General features: G+C 41.2%; 1 pseudogene; it reads left to right on the top strand.

Annotated features, from left to right (window-relative positions):
* The first annotated feature begins 12410 nt into the window (after window positions 1-12410).
* LOC113615678 (rac GTPase-activating protein 1 pseudogene) lies at window positions 12411-14628 on the top strand (annotated as a pseudogene).
* The last annotated feature ends 803 nt before the right edge of the window (window positions 14629-15431 follow it).

Genomic DNA, 15431 nt, shown 5'->3' with positions numbered 1-15431 from the left:
ATGTTGCAGGGCAACTACGCCCGTGTGCCACAACTACTGAGTTCATGCGCCTCAAATAGAGAGCCCACATGCTGCAAACTACAGAGCCCACGTGCTCTGGAGCCAGCACGCCATAATTAGAGAAGAGAAAACACACATGCCACAACTAGAGAGAAGCCCGCACACCACAACGAAGAGCCCGCGTGCCCCAGTGAAAGATCCCACGTGCCTCAACGAAGATCCCACTTGCCACATTAAGAACTGATACAACCATAAAAATAAAATAAATAAATAATATAAATGTTAAAATATGTGATTTAGGAAGACTAAAAGTAAGATTATGGAAAAAGATTTATCATATAAACAAAAACTGGAGTAGCTATATTAATACCAGATAAAACAGACTTCAGAGAAAACAGAGTTATCAGGAAAAAAAGAGACATTACCTAATGATAAAAGGGTCATTTTATCAATACATAACAATCCTAAATGTATATGCAATTAAAAATAGTGTCAAGGGCTTCCCTGGTGACGCAGTGGTTGAGAGTCCACCTGCCGATGCAGGGGACACGGGCTCGTGACCCGGTCCGGGAAGATCCCACATGCCACGGAGCGGCTGGGCCCGTGAGCCATGGCCGCTGAGCCTGCGCGTCCGGAACCTGTGCTCCACAACGGGAGAGGCCACAACAGTGAGAGGTACGTGTACAGCCAAAAAAAAAAAAAAAAAATGGTGTCAAAATATAGAAGCAACATTTGACAAAATTGAAAGGAGAAATAGACAAATCCGGGATTATAGCTGGAAATTTCAGTATTTCTTATTTAGTAATAGATAGAACTAGTATCAGAAAATCTACAAGGACAGGAAGGAGGTCAAGATGGAGGATCAAGAGAAAAAAACAGATGGAGGATTAGGAGGAAGAGGAACTCACCTCCCACCATGAACACATCAAAAATACATTTACATGTGGCACAATACTCACTGAAAACTAGCTGGAGACTGGTAGAAAGACTGTTGTACAACCAAGGCTGTAAGAAAGATCCACACAGAATTGGGTAGGAAGGGAAAATAAGTGATCAGGTCAGGACCTGTGCCCCTGGGAGGAGATAAAGAAGAGGACGGGATTACACGGGGTGGGGGGGGGGGATCCTCCATTAGGGAGTGAGCAGTTGGAGCCACATAGACACCCCAGACCTGGGGTCTGACACTGGGAAGACTAGTCCCTATAGCTGGTTAGAAAACCAGTGGGACTAAGAAGAGGGCTGTAAGAAACCTAGACTCCATCCAAGAGGAGTGCACACACACTTGCTTACTCCTGAAACAAGGCAGAGAAAGCTGATTGAAACTGCATAGGACTCTGGATGGTTTCCTGCAACCACCCTGGCATGTGCCCTAGCCAGAGCTGAGCACCACTCCAGTCCCACTTGCTCTTTGGCATAGCTCCACACTAGGGCAAGGGCTGCAGTGACCAAGAGGAGTGCTCAGTTGTGAGGGATGGAGCCAACTCTAACCCAGAACAACATCTGAATGGGGCACAGACAGCTATTACTGGCACCTACGGAGGCAGTGCATCAGAAGTGGCCTGAGACTCTGACTGGAGCTGAGACTGACACAGCCCATGCCCAGATCCACACCAAGCACCCACTGCAGCACTCCTCCTATCTGGATGAGAGTGCCAGTGCTGGGAGGTGGAGGAGCACACACTTAGGGAACAGAGCCAGCTTGGACCCGACCCTCAGGGCTTCCCCTCCAGCAACTTGGGACCCACCCCCACCCCCAATAGGTGATGTGGGCCACTGAGCAGAAGAAAAGCACCTGCTCACACCTGGTTCTGGCTTTAGCCCCTCCCTCTCCAGCCTCACCTCACCAAGGTGATAGCTATCAGGACACTCTGGAGAAAGATGTAAATCATGCTCACATCAGATCCAGCTCTCTCACACAGAAGCCACTGAGCAAGTGCAGGCTGTATAGGGATACTCCCACACAAGGATAGATAACTGTGTCACCTAATTTCATAGAGAAGAGAAAGTCAAACAAAATGGAAAAAAAAAACAGGAAATTGTTTGAATTGAAAGAAAAAACCCTTAAAAAACAACTAATGAAACAGAAATAAATAATTTATCAGATAAAAAGTTCAAAGCATTAGTAATGAGAATGCAAACTGAATTAGGGAAAAGAATAGATTAATAGAGTGAGAATTTTAACAAGGAACAAGAAAATATATAAAAAATTAACCAGTCGGGGGCTTCCTTGGTGGTGCAGTGGTTAAGAATCCACCTGCCAATGCAGGGGACACAGGTTCGAGCCCTGGTCCAGGAAGTTACCACATGCCACGGAGCAAATAAGCCCGTGTGCCACAACTACTAGGCCTGCGCAATAGAGCCCGTGAGCCACAACTACTGAGCCTGCGTGCCACAACTACTGAAGCCTGCACACCAAGAGCCCATGCTCCACAACAAGAGAAGCCACCATGATGAGAATCCCAGGCACTGCAACGAAGAGTAGCCTCCTCTCGCCGCAACTAGAGAAAGCCCACACATAGCAACAAAGAGCCAACACAGCCAAAAATAAATAAATTAATTTATTTAAAAAAAATAACCAGTCAGAACAGAAGAATACAATAATTGGAATGAAAAACACACTACAAGGAATTAGCAGCAAACTAGATGATGCAGAAGAGTGCTTAAATGATCTGAGAGATAGAATAATGGAAATCACCTAATCAGAGCAACAAAAAGAAAAACAAAATTTAAAAATGAAAACCATAATTCAAAAAGAGTCATGTACCAAAATGTTCATTGCAGCTCTATTTACAATAGCCAGGAGATGGAAGCAACCTAAGTGTCCATCATCGGATGAATGGATAAAGAAGATGTGGCACATATATACAATGGAATATTACTCGGCCATAAAAAGAAACAAAATTGAGTTATTTGTAGTGAGGTGGACGGACCTAGAGTCTGTCATACAGAGTGAAGTCAGAAAGAGAAAGACAAATACCGTATGCTAACACATATATATGGAATATAAGGAAAAAAAAGTGTCATGAAGAACCTAGGGGTAAGACGGGAATAAAGACACAGACCTACTAGAGAATGGACTTGAGGATATGGGGAGGGGGAAGGATAAGCTGTGACAAAGTGAGAGAGTGGCATGGACATATATACACTACCAAACGTAAAATAGATACCTAGTGGGAAGCAGCCGCATAGCTCAGGGAGATCAGCTCGGTGCTTTGTGACCACCTAGAGGGGTGGGAGGGAGGGAGACGCAAGAGGGAAGAGATATGGGAACATATGTATATGTATAACTGATTCACTTTGTTATAAAGCAGAAACTAACACACCATTGTAAAGCAATTATACTCCAATAAAGATGTAAAAAAAAAAAATGAGAACAGTTCACAGGACCTCTGAGACAACATCAAGCACACCAACATTTGCACTGTTGGGGTCTCAGAAAGAGAAGAGAGAAAGGGGTTAAAATGTAGTTAATGAAATTATGGCTGACAACAGCTTGAACCTGAAAAAGGAAACAGATATCCAGATATAGGAAACAGGGTCCAAAACAAGATGAACTGAAACAGACCCACACCAAGACTTATAATAATTAAAATGGCAAAAGTTAAAGAGAATTCTAAAGGCAGCAAGAGAAAAATAAAGAGTCATATGCAAGGGAACCCCCATAATGTTATTAGCTGATTTTTCTGCAGAAACTTTACAGGCCAGAAGAAAGTGGCATGATCTATATAAAGCACTGAAAGAGAAAAATCTGCAACTTAGGATACTCTACCCAGAAAGATTATCATTTAGAATCGAAGGAGAGATAAAGAACATCCCAGACAAGCAAAAACTAAGAGTTCATCCATAATAAAACTACCTTAAAAAATGTTAAAGAGTCTTCCCTAAGTGGAAAAGAAAAGGCTTTAACACGAAGTGTCTATAAGAAAGGAAAAATCCCGCTAGTAAAGGCAAACATATAGTAAAAGCTGAGAATCGGACACTTAAAAAAGCAAGTTTGAAGACTAAAAGACAACAAAATTGTAAAATCAACTGTAACTAAAATGAACAATAAAGGGATAAATATGAAGATGTAAAATGACATCAAAAACACAAAATGTGGGGGAGGGAAGTAAAAACATGTAGATTTTTTAGAATGCATCTGAACTTAAATCACTACCAGTTTAAAACAAATGGATATAGTTATAGACCAACATATATAAACCCCATGGTAGCCATAAATCAAAAACCTACAATAGGCACACAAAAACTAGAGAGAAAGGAACACAAGCATACCACTAAACAGAATCATCAAACCACAAGGGAAGAAACTGAAAGATGAACAGAGAAGAGTGACAAAAACAACCAGAAAATAAGTAGCAAAATGGCAATAAGTACGTACCTATCAATAATCACTTTAAATGCCAATGGACTAAATGCTCCAATCAAAAGACATAGAGTGGGTGACTGGATAAAAAACAGGACCCACCTATATGCTGCTTACAAGAGACTTACTTCAGAGCTAAAGACACACACAGACTGAAAGTGAGGGAATGGTAAAAGATATTTCATGCAGATGAAAACAACAGAAAGCAGGGGTAGCAATATTCATATCAGACAAAATAGACTTTAAAACAAAATCTATAACAAAAGACAAAGAAGGTCACTATATAATGATAAAGGGATCAATAAAAGAAGAGGTTATAACACTCATTAACATATATGCCCCAATACAGGGGCACCTAAATATATAAGGTAAGTATTAACAGACATAAAGGGAGAAATTGACAATAACAGTAGGGGACTTTAACACTCCACTTACATCAATGGGCAGATCATCCAGGCAGAAAGTCAATAAGGAAACAATGGTCTTAAACGACATATTAGGCAAGTTGGAATTAATAAGTATCTATAAGACATTCATCCAAAAACAGCAGAAAATACATTCTTTGCAAATGCACGTGGAATATTCTCTAGGACAGATCACATGCTAGGCTGAAAAATGGGTCTCAACAAATTTGAGAGGATAGAAATTATATCAAGCATTTTTTCCAACCATAATGGTATAAAACTAAAAATCAATTACAGGAAGAAAAATACGAAAAACACAAACACGTGGAGACTAAACAGAATGATACTTAAAAACCAATGGGTCAATGGAGAAATCAAAGAGGAAATCAAAAAATACCTCAAGACAAATGAAAATGGAAACACGACTTTCCAAAATATATGGGATGCAGCAAAAGCAGTTCAAAGAGTTTATAGCAATACAAGCCTACCTCAAAAAACAAGAAAAGATCAAATAAACAACCTAACCTACCATCTAAAGGAATTAGAATAAAAAAAAAATCCTAATGTCAGCAGAAGGAAGGAAATAACAAAGATCAGATAGGAAATCAATAAAATAGAGACACACACACACCCCAAAAAATAGAAAAGATCAGTGAAACCAAGAGCTGGCTTTTTGAAAAGATAAAGTTGATAAAACTTTAGCCAGGCTTATCAAGAAAAAAGAGAGAGGACTCAAATAAACAAAATAAGAAAAGAAAGAGGAGAAATAGCAACTGATATCACAGATATACCAAAAAATCATAAAACAATACTATGAACAGTTATACGCCAACAAATTTGACAACCTAAAAGAAATGAAAAAATTTTAGAAACATACAACCTTCCAAGACTGAATCAGGAAGAAATAGACATTTTTTAATAGACTGATTACTAGCAGTGAAATTGAATTAGTAATCAAAAAACTCTCAGGAAACAAAAGTCTAAGACCAGATGGCTTCACAGGGAAATTCTACCAAACACAAAAAGAAGAGCTAATACCTATCTTTCTCAAAGTATTCTAAATAAATGCAGAGGAAGGGATACCCCCAAATTAATTCTATGAGGCCATCATTACCCTGATATCAAAACCAGACAAACACACTACAAAAAAAGAAAGTTACATACCAATATTGCTGATAAATATGGATGCAAAAATCCTCAACAAAATATTAGCAAAACAACTTCAACACTATATAAAAAGGATCATATATCATGATCAAGTGAGATTTATTCCAGGCATGCAGATTTGGATCAATATCCATAAATTAATCAACATGATACACCACATTAACAAATTGAAGAATAAAAACCACATGATCATCTCAATAGATGCAAAAAAAAAATTTGACAAAATTCAACATTCATTTATGATAAAAACTCTTATCAAACTTGGTATAGAGGGAACATATCTCAATATAATAAAGGCCATTTATGACAAACCCACAGCTAACATCATACTCAATGGTGAAAAGCTAAAAGCTTTTCCTCTGAAATCAGAAACAAGAAAATGATGCCCCTCTTGCAACTTCTATTTAACATAGCATTGGAAGTCCTAGCCACAGAAATCAGACAAGAAAAAGAAGTAAAAAAAATGCAAATTGGAGGGAAAGAAGTAAAACTGTCACTATTTACAGATGACACGATACTATATATAAACCCTAGAGTCTCCACCAAAAAACTATTAGAACTAAAATGAATCCAGTAAAGTTGCAGAATACAAGACTAATATACAGAAATCTGTTGGTTATCTGTATACTAATAGTGAACTATCAGAAAGAGAAAGCAAGAAAACAATCTCATTTAAAATTGGGATAATTTTTAACCCCCCAAAATAAAATATCTAGGAATAAACTTAACCAAGGAAGTGAAAGACCTGTACTCTGAAAACTATAAAACATTGATGAAGGAAATTGAAGGTGATACAAAGAAACATATGTATCCAGTATTCACCAATTAGAAGAAATAATATTGTAAAAATGTCCATACTACCCCAAACAATCTACAAATTTAATGCAATCTCTACCAAAATACCCAGGACATTTTTCACAGAACTAGAACAAATAATCTTAAAATTTATATGGAACCACAAAAGACCCTAAGTTGTCAAAGGAATCTTGAGAAAAAGAACAAAGCTGGAGGTATCATGCTACCTGACTTCAGACTATACTACAAAGCTACAGTAATTAAAATAGTATGATATGGGCATGAAAAAACACACATATATCAATGAAATAAAATAGCCAGAAATGAACCCACACTTATATGATCAATTAATCTGTGACAGAGGATGCAAGAATATACAATGGAGAAAAGACCATCTCTTCAGCAAGTGGTGTTGGGAAAGTTGGACAGCCTCATGTAAATGAATGAAATTAGAACTCTCCCTCACACCATATTTTAAAAAAACTCAAGGTGGTTTAAAGACCTAAATATAAGACATGGCACCATAAAACTTCTGGAAGAAAATATAGACAGAACACTCTTTTGACATAAATCATAGCAAAATTTATTTTGGATCTGTATCCTAAGGCAAAGGAATCATAAGCAAAAAAAATAAATAGACGGAAACTATTTAAACTTAAAAGCTTTTGCACAGAAAAGGAAACCAGGAAAATTAAAAGATAATCAACTGAATGAGAGAAAATATTTGCAAATGATATGACCAATAAGGGGTTAATATCCAGATATATATAAACAGCTCATACAACTCAATATCAAAACAAAACAACAACATTAAAAAATGAGCAGAAGATCTGAATAGACATTTTTCCAAAAACATATACACATGGCCAACAAACACATGATAAGATGCTCAACATTGCTAATTATCAGAGAAATGGAAATCAAAACCACAACAAGATACCACTGTACACTTGTCAGAATGGCTACCATCAAAAAGTCTGCAAATAACAAGCATTGAAGAGGACGTGGAGAAAAGGGAACCTTTGTACATTGTTGGTGGGATTGTAAATTGGTGCAGCCACTATGGAAAACAGTATGGAGGTTTCTCAAAAAAACTAAAAATAGAATTACCGTATGATTAAGCAGTTCCACTTCTGCGTATATATCTGGGAGAATGAAAATACTAATTCAAAAAAGATACATGCACCCCGATGTTCATTGCAGCATTATTTACCACAGCCAAGATATAGAAACAACATAAGTGTACATCAACAGATGAATGGGTAAAGAAGGTGTGGAGCATATATAAACAATGGAATATTACTCAGTCATAAAAAGGAATGAAATTCTGCCTTTTGCAACAACATGGATGGATTTGGAGAGTATTATGCTTAGTGAAATAAGTCAGACAGAGAAAGACAAATACTTTATGTTATCACTTGTACATGGAATCTAAATAATAAAACAAACCAGTGAATATAACAAAAAAAGAAATAGATTCACAGATATAGAGGACAAACTAGTGGTTATCAGTGGGTTGAGGGTAGTGGGGAGGGGCAAGAGAGGGGTAGGGGATTAAGAGATACAAACTACAATGTATAAAATAATTAAGTGGGCTTCCCTTGTGGCGCAGTGGTTGAGAGTCTGCCTGCCGATGCAGGGGACACGGGTTCGTGCCCCGGTCCGGGAAGATCCCACGTGCCACGGAGCGGCTGGGCCCGTGAGCCATGGCCTCTGAGCCTGAGCATCCAGAGCCTGTGCTCCGCAACGGGAGAGGCCACAACGGTGAGAGGCCCGCATACCGCAAATAAATAAATAAATAAATAAGCAACAAGGATATATTGTACAGCACAGGGAAGTAGAACCATTATTTTGAAATGACGTTAAGTGGAGTATAATCAGTATGTTGTACACCTGAACTAATATAATATTGTAAATCAACTATACTTCCATTTAAAAAAAAAAAGAAAATCAGGAAGGATATAGAGTAAATGAATGACACCATCAACCAAATGGAACTGACATTATTGAAAAATCCTCCCAACAGCTGAAGAATATACATTCTTTTCAAGTGCATATGGAACATTCACAAAGATAAATCTTACCCTCAGTCACAAAGCAAGGATTATTTTTTTTAATTTGAAATAACACAAAGTGTCTTCTCAGACCATATGGAATTAAACTAGAAATCAATAAGAGTAACACAATAGGGAAATTTCCAAACACTTGAAAATTAAACTATGCACCTTTCAAATAATCCATGGGTCAAAGAAGATATCTCAAAGGGAATTAGAAATATTTTGAACTGAAAGAAAATAAAACTATTCATACATCTCAAAATGTGTTGGGGGAGACCTTCCACATGGTGGAGGAGTACGACGTGGAGATCACCTTCCTCCCCACAATACATCAAAAATACATCTACAGGGCTTCCCTAGTGACACAGTGTTAAGAATTCACCTGCCAGTGCAGGGGACATAGGTTCAAGCCCTGGTCCGGGAAGATCCCACATGCTGCGGAGCAACTAAGCCCATGTGCCACAACTGCTGAGCCTGTGTTCTAGAGTCCACGAGCCACAACTACTGAGCCTGTGTGCCACAACTACTGAAGCCCACCTGTGCTCCACAACAAGGGAAGCCACTGCAATTAGAAGTCCATGCACCACAGGGAAGAGTAGCCCCTGCTACCTGCAACTAGAGAAAACCCCACACAACAATGAAGACCCAACGCAGCCAAAAATAAATAAATAAAATAAATAAATTTATTTTAAAAAATACATCTACTTGTGGAACAACTCCTACAGAACACCTACTGAAGGCTGGCAGAAGACCTCAGACTTCCCAAAAGGCAAGAAACTCCCCACGTACCTGGGTAGGGCAAAAGAAGAAAGAAAAATCAGAGACAAAAGGATAGGGACGGGACCTGCACCAGTGGGAGGGAGCTGTGAAGGAGGAAAGGTTTCCACACACTAGGAAGCCCCTTCGCGGGCGGAGACTGCGGGTGGCGGAGGGGGAAGCTTCAGAGCCACGGAGGAGAGCGCAGCAACAGAGGTGCAGAGGGCAAAGCGGAGAGATTTCCGCACAGAGGATTGGTGCTAACCACCACTCACCAGCCTCACAGGTTTGCTGGCTCAACCACCGGGGCAGGGAACTGAGGCTCGGGCTTCAGAGGTCAGATCCCAGGGAGAGGACTGGTGATGGCTGCATGAACACATCCTGAATGGGGGCTAGTGTGCCACAGCTAGCCAGGAGAGAGTCCAGGAGAAACTTTGGACCTGCTCAAGAGGCAAGAGACTATTGTTTCGGGGTGCACGAGGAGAGCGGATTCAGAGTACCGCCTAAACGAGCTCCAGAGACGGACGCAAGCCGGAGCTATCAGCAAGGACACCAGAGATGGGCATGAAAGTTTAAGGCTGCTGCTGTAGCCACCAAGAAGCCTGTGTGCAAGCACAAGTCACTATCAACACCTCCCCTCCAGGGAGCCTGTGCAGCCTGCCACTGCCAGGGTCCTGTGATCCAGGGACAACCCTGGAGAACACACAGTGTGGCTCAGGCTATTGCAAGCTCACACCGGCCTCTGCCACTGCAGGCTCACCCCGCATTCCGTACCCCTCCCTCCACTCAGCCTGAGTGAACCAGAGCCCCTTAATCAGCTGTTACTTTACCCCGACCTGTCTGGGCGGGAAACAGATGTCCTCAGGCAACCTACATGCAGAGGTGGGGCCAAATCAAAAGCTGTACCCCAAGAGCTGTGTGAACAAAAAAGAGAAAGGGAAATCTCTCCCAGCAGCCTTAGGAGCAATGGATTAAATCTCCACAATCAACTTGTTGTACCCAGTATCTCTGGAATACCAGAATAGACAATGAATCATCCCCAAATTGAGGCAGTGGACTTTGGGAACAACTGTAGACTTGGGGTTTGCTTTCTGCATCTGATTTGTTTCTGGTCTTATGTTTATATTACTTTAGTATTTAGAGTTTGCTATTATTGGTAGATTTGTTTATTGATTTGGTTGCTCTCTTCCTTTTTTATATATAGATATATAGTTTTTTCTCTTTCTCTTTTGGTGAGCGTGTATGTGTATGCTTCTTTTTGTGATTTTGTCTGTATAGCTTTGCTTTTACCATTTGTCCTAGGGTTCTGTCTGTCCTTTTTCTTTAAAAATAGTTTTTAGCGCTTGATATCACTTGTGGATTTGTTTGTTGATTTGGCTGCTCTCTTCTTTCTTTCTTTCTTTTTTTAAATTACTTTTTTTTTTTTTTTTGAGGTACGCGGGCCTCTCACTGTTGCGGCCTCTCCCATTGCGGAGCACAGGCTCCAGACGCGCAGGCTCAGTGGCCATGGTTCATGGGCCTAGCCACTCCACGGCATGTGGGATCTTCCCAGACTGGGGCACGAACCCATGTCGCCTGCATCGGCAGGCGGACTCTCAACCACTGCGCCACCAGGGAAGCCCTATTTTACTTATTTTTAATAATATTTTTACTTTTTATTTTAATAACTTTATTTTATTTTTTCTTTCTTTTTTTCTCCCTTTTATTCTGAGCCATGTGGCTGAGAGTGTCTTCATGCTCCAGCCGGGTGTCACACCTGGGCCTCCAAGTTAGGAGAGACTAGTTCAAGACATTGGTCCACCAGAGACCTCCCAGCTCCATGTAATATCAAACGGTGAATGCTCTCCCAGAGATGTCCATCTCAATGCTAAGACCCAACTCCACTCAATGACCAGCAAGCTACACAGCTGGACACCCTGTACCAAACAACTAGCAAGACAGGAACACAACACCACCCATTAGCAGAGAGGATGCCTAAAATCATACTAAGCCCACAGACACCCCAAAACACACCACCAGACGTGGTCCTGCCAACCAGAAAGACAAGATCCAGCCTCATCCAACAGAACACAGGCACCAGTCCCCTCCACCAGGAAGCCTACAAAACCCACAGAACCAACCTTAGCCACTGGGTCAGACACCAAAAACAACAGGTACTACGAACTGTAGCCTGCAAAAAGGAGACCCCAAGCACAGTAAGTCAAGCAAAATGAGAAGACAGAGAAACACACAGCAGATGAAGGCACAAGGTAAAAACCCACCAGGCCAAAGAAATGAAGAGGAAATAGGCAGTCTACCTGAAAAAGAATTCAGAGTAATGATAGTAAACATGATCCAAAATCTTGCAAACAGAATGGAGAAAATTCAAGAAACGTTTAACAGGGACCTAGAAGAACTAAAGAGCAAACAAACAATGATGAATAACACAGTAAATGAAATTACACATTGTCTAGAAGGAATCAATAGCAGAATAACTGAGGCAGAAAAAAGGATAAGTGACCTAGAAGATTAAATAGTGGAAATAATTACCACAGAGCAGAAAAAAGAAAAAAGAATAAAAAGGATTGAGGACAGTCTCAGAGACCTCTGGGACAACATTAAATGCACCAACATTCGAATTATAAGGGTCCCAGAAGAAGAAGAGAAAAAGAAAGGGTCTGAGAAAATATTTGAAGAGATATAGTTGAAAACTTCCCTAATGGGAAAGGAAATAGTTAATCAAGTCCAGGAAGTACAGAGACTCCCATGAGGTTAAATCCAAGGAGAAACATGCAAAGATACATATGAATAAAACTATCAAAAATTAAATATGAAGAAAAAATATTAAAAGTAACAAGGGAAGTTCTCTGCCATTGGGTGAGGCGCGGAGGGAAGTGGAAGGCCGCCCAGGTGGGGCCCGGGGGACCTGGCCAAGTGGCTGCTGGGAGTTGCGAGAAAAGAAACGTCATCATACTCTTCAATGTGGAAGGTAAGCTTTTCGAGTTATCGAAAGTGTTCAGAGAAGACGCTTTTCCTATAGCTTAATCATTCAACAGGCACTTATTAAGTGCAAAATAAAGATGGGTACTTTGATGCTGAATATGCAGAATCTGTTTGAGCAGCTTGTATGCCGGATGGAGATTCTCAGTGAAGGAAATGAAGTCCAATTTATCCAGTTGGCCAAGGACTTTGAAGAATTCCGTAAAAAGTGGCAGAGAACAGATCACGAGCTGGGCAAACACAAGGATCTTTTGATGAAAGTAGAGACTGAGCGTAGTGCTCTGGATGTTAAGCTGAAGCATGCACGCAATCAGGTGGAGGTAGAGATCAAACGGAGACAGCAAGCTGAGGCTGACTGTGAAAAGCTGGAAAGACAGATTCAGCTGATTCGAGAGATGCTCATGTGTGACACATCTGGCAGCATTCAACTAAGCGAGGAGCAAAGATCAGCTCTGGCTTTTCTCAACAGAGGCCAACCGTCCAGCGGCAATGCTGGGAACAAAAGACTGTCAACCATTGATGAATCTGGCTCCATTTTATCAGATATCAGCTTTGACAAGACTGATGAATCGCTGGATTGGGATTCTTCTTTGGTAAAGACTTTTAAACTGAAGAAGAGAGAAAAGAGGCGCTCTAGTAGCCAACAGTTCATTGATGGTCCCCCCGGACCTGTAAAGAAAACTCGTTCCATTGGCTCCACAGCAGACCAGGGAAATGAATCCATAGTTGCAAAAACTACAGTTACTGTTCCCAATGATGGCGGGCCCATTGAAGCTGTGTCCACTACTGAGACTGTGCCATGTTGGACCAGGAACCGAAGGAAAACAGGGACTTTACAGCCTTGGAATAGTGACTCCACCTTGAGCAGCAGGCAGCCAGAGCCCAAAACCGACACAGACGGCTCCAACACTCCACAAAGAAATGGAGGGATGCGCCTGCATGACTTTGTCTCTAAGACGGTTATTAAACCCGAATCTTGTGTACCATGTGGAAAGCGAATAAAGTTTGGCAAGCTATCTCTAAAGTGTTGAGACTGTCGTGTGGTCTCTCATCCAGAATGTCAGGACCGCTGTCCCCTTCCCTGCATTCCTACCCTGATAGGAACACCTGTCAAGATCGGAGAAGGAATGCTGGCAGATTATGTGTCCCAGACTTCTCCAATCATCCCTTCAATTGTTGTCCACTGTGTAAATGAGATTGAGCAGAGAGAGCTGACCGAGACAGGCCTGTATCGGATCTCAGGCTGTGACCGGACAGTAAAAGAGCTGAAAGAGAAATTCCTCAGAGTGAAAACTGTACCCCTCCCCAGCAAAGTGGATGACATCCATGCTATCTGTAGCCTCCTGAAAGACTTCCTTCGAAACCTCAAAGAACCCCTTCTGACCATTCGGCTAAACAAGACCTTTATGGAAGCAGCAGAAATCACAGATGAGGACAACAGCATAGCTGCCATGTACCAGGCTGTTGGTGAACTGCCCCAGGCCAACAGAGATACATTAGCTTTCCTCATGATTCACTTGCAGAGAGTGGCTCAGAGCCCAAGCACTAAAATGGATGTTGCCAATCTGGCTAAAGTCTTTGGCCCTACAATAGTTGCCCATGCTGTGCCCAATCCAGATCCAGTGATAATGTTACAGGACATCAAGCGTCAACCCAAGGTGATAGAGCACCTGCTTTCACTACCCCTGGAATACTGGAGTCAGTTCATGATGGTGGAACAAGAGAACATTGACCCCATGCATGACATCGAAAACTCAAATGCCTTTTCAACACCACAGACCCCAGATGTTAAAGTGAATTTACTGGGGCCTGTGACCACTCCTGAGCATCAGTTCCTCAAGACTCCTTCATCCAGCTCCCTGTCACAGAGAGTCTGCTCCACCGTTACCAAGAACACTCCCAGATTTGGGAGCAAAAGCAAGTCTGCCACCAACCTAGGACGACAAGGCAACTTTTTTGCTTCTCCAATGCTCAAGTGAAGTCACGTCTCCTCTTACTTGCCAGCGTTTACTGACTACAAGGAAGGGCGCACCTGTACTCTCTGCTCTGCAGCCTCCTGTACTCATTACTACTTTTAGCATTCTACAGGCTTTTAATTGAGTTTAATTGTGCATGGGGGTTTTATGAAAACTATTTATATCTCCTTCTCCTCAAGTAATGTAATATCAACACCTTGTGCTGTCTTCGGGAGCTTTTAGATGGGAGGTCTTTACAGGGGTAGAAGTGGGGTATGGAATTCGCTGTGATTCTTTTGGGGGCTGGGGATACATCCCTTTGGCTTAAAGCCAAATTCTCTCATGTAATGACCTTTCTCTGGTGTAATTTCCATGAGACAGTGGTAGAAGCCCTACCTCTTTGGTAAGATTGACTTGTCTCAGGGTGGGGAGTGGGAGGGCAGGGTAAAGAAAGGTTTTGACAGAAGATTTAGGATGGCTCCTTCGAGAACTTGGAAATTCCCCTTCCCCCATTATGAACTGAGCTATAACATGGAGCCTTCATAGAAATGGGGTACGGTGAGGACTGAACTAATAATGGGAGTGTGCTTAGCTTTAATTTGGATTGATTAGGTTTAATAGTATTAAGTGGCACAACCTTGTAAAAGTGATACTACAATTTATATTTATTTCTAATTGGCCTCTGGCTGGACTTTGGGTTTGGTTGGGGTCAAAGCCAGTTTGTTCTTAAGTTGAATTCATTCTGATGCTTGACAGCCCCCACCCCCTTGTCCATTTAGAAGCCCTGCTTCTAAAAGTCAGTGTTCCATCTGTTTGGCACTCAACTAACAATTAAGAGTAGGCTATAAGGGAGGATTGTCAATATTTTGAGTGGCAAGAAAAGCCACAGTCATTTTGTCTTTGCACTTTGGATACTGAAATCTTCCTGTGTAACATAGCTACATCTAGATAAATG

This window comes from Aethalodelphis obliquidens, unplaced genomic scaffold (genome assembly GCF_003676395.1).
Source record: "Aethalodelphis obliquidens isolate GAN/ISIS:26980383/991018 unplaced genomic scaffold, ASM367639v1 scaffold122, whole genome shotgun sequence".
NCBI classification, from domain to species: Eukaryota; Metazoa; Chordata; class Mammalia; order Artiodactyla; family Delphinidae; genus Aethalodelphis; species Aethalodelphis obliquidens.
Note: the sequence above shows the minus strand (reverse complement) of the source record. Positions and strands in the feature narration are given on the sequence as shown.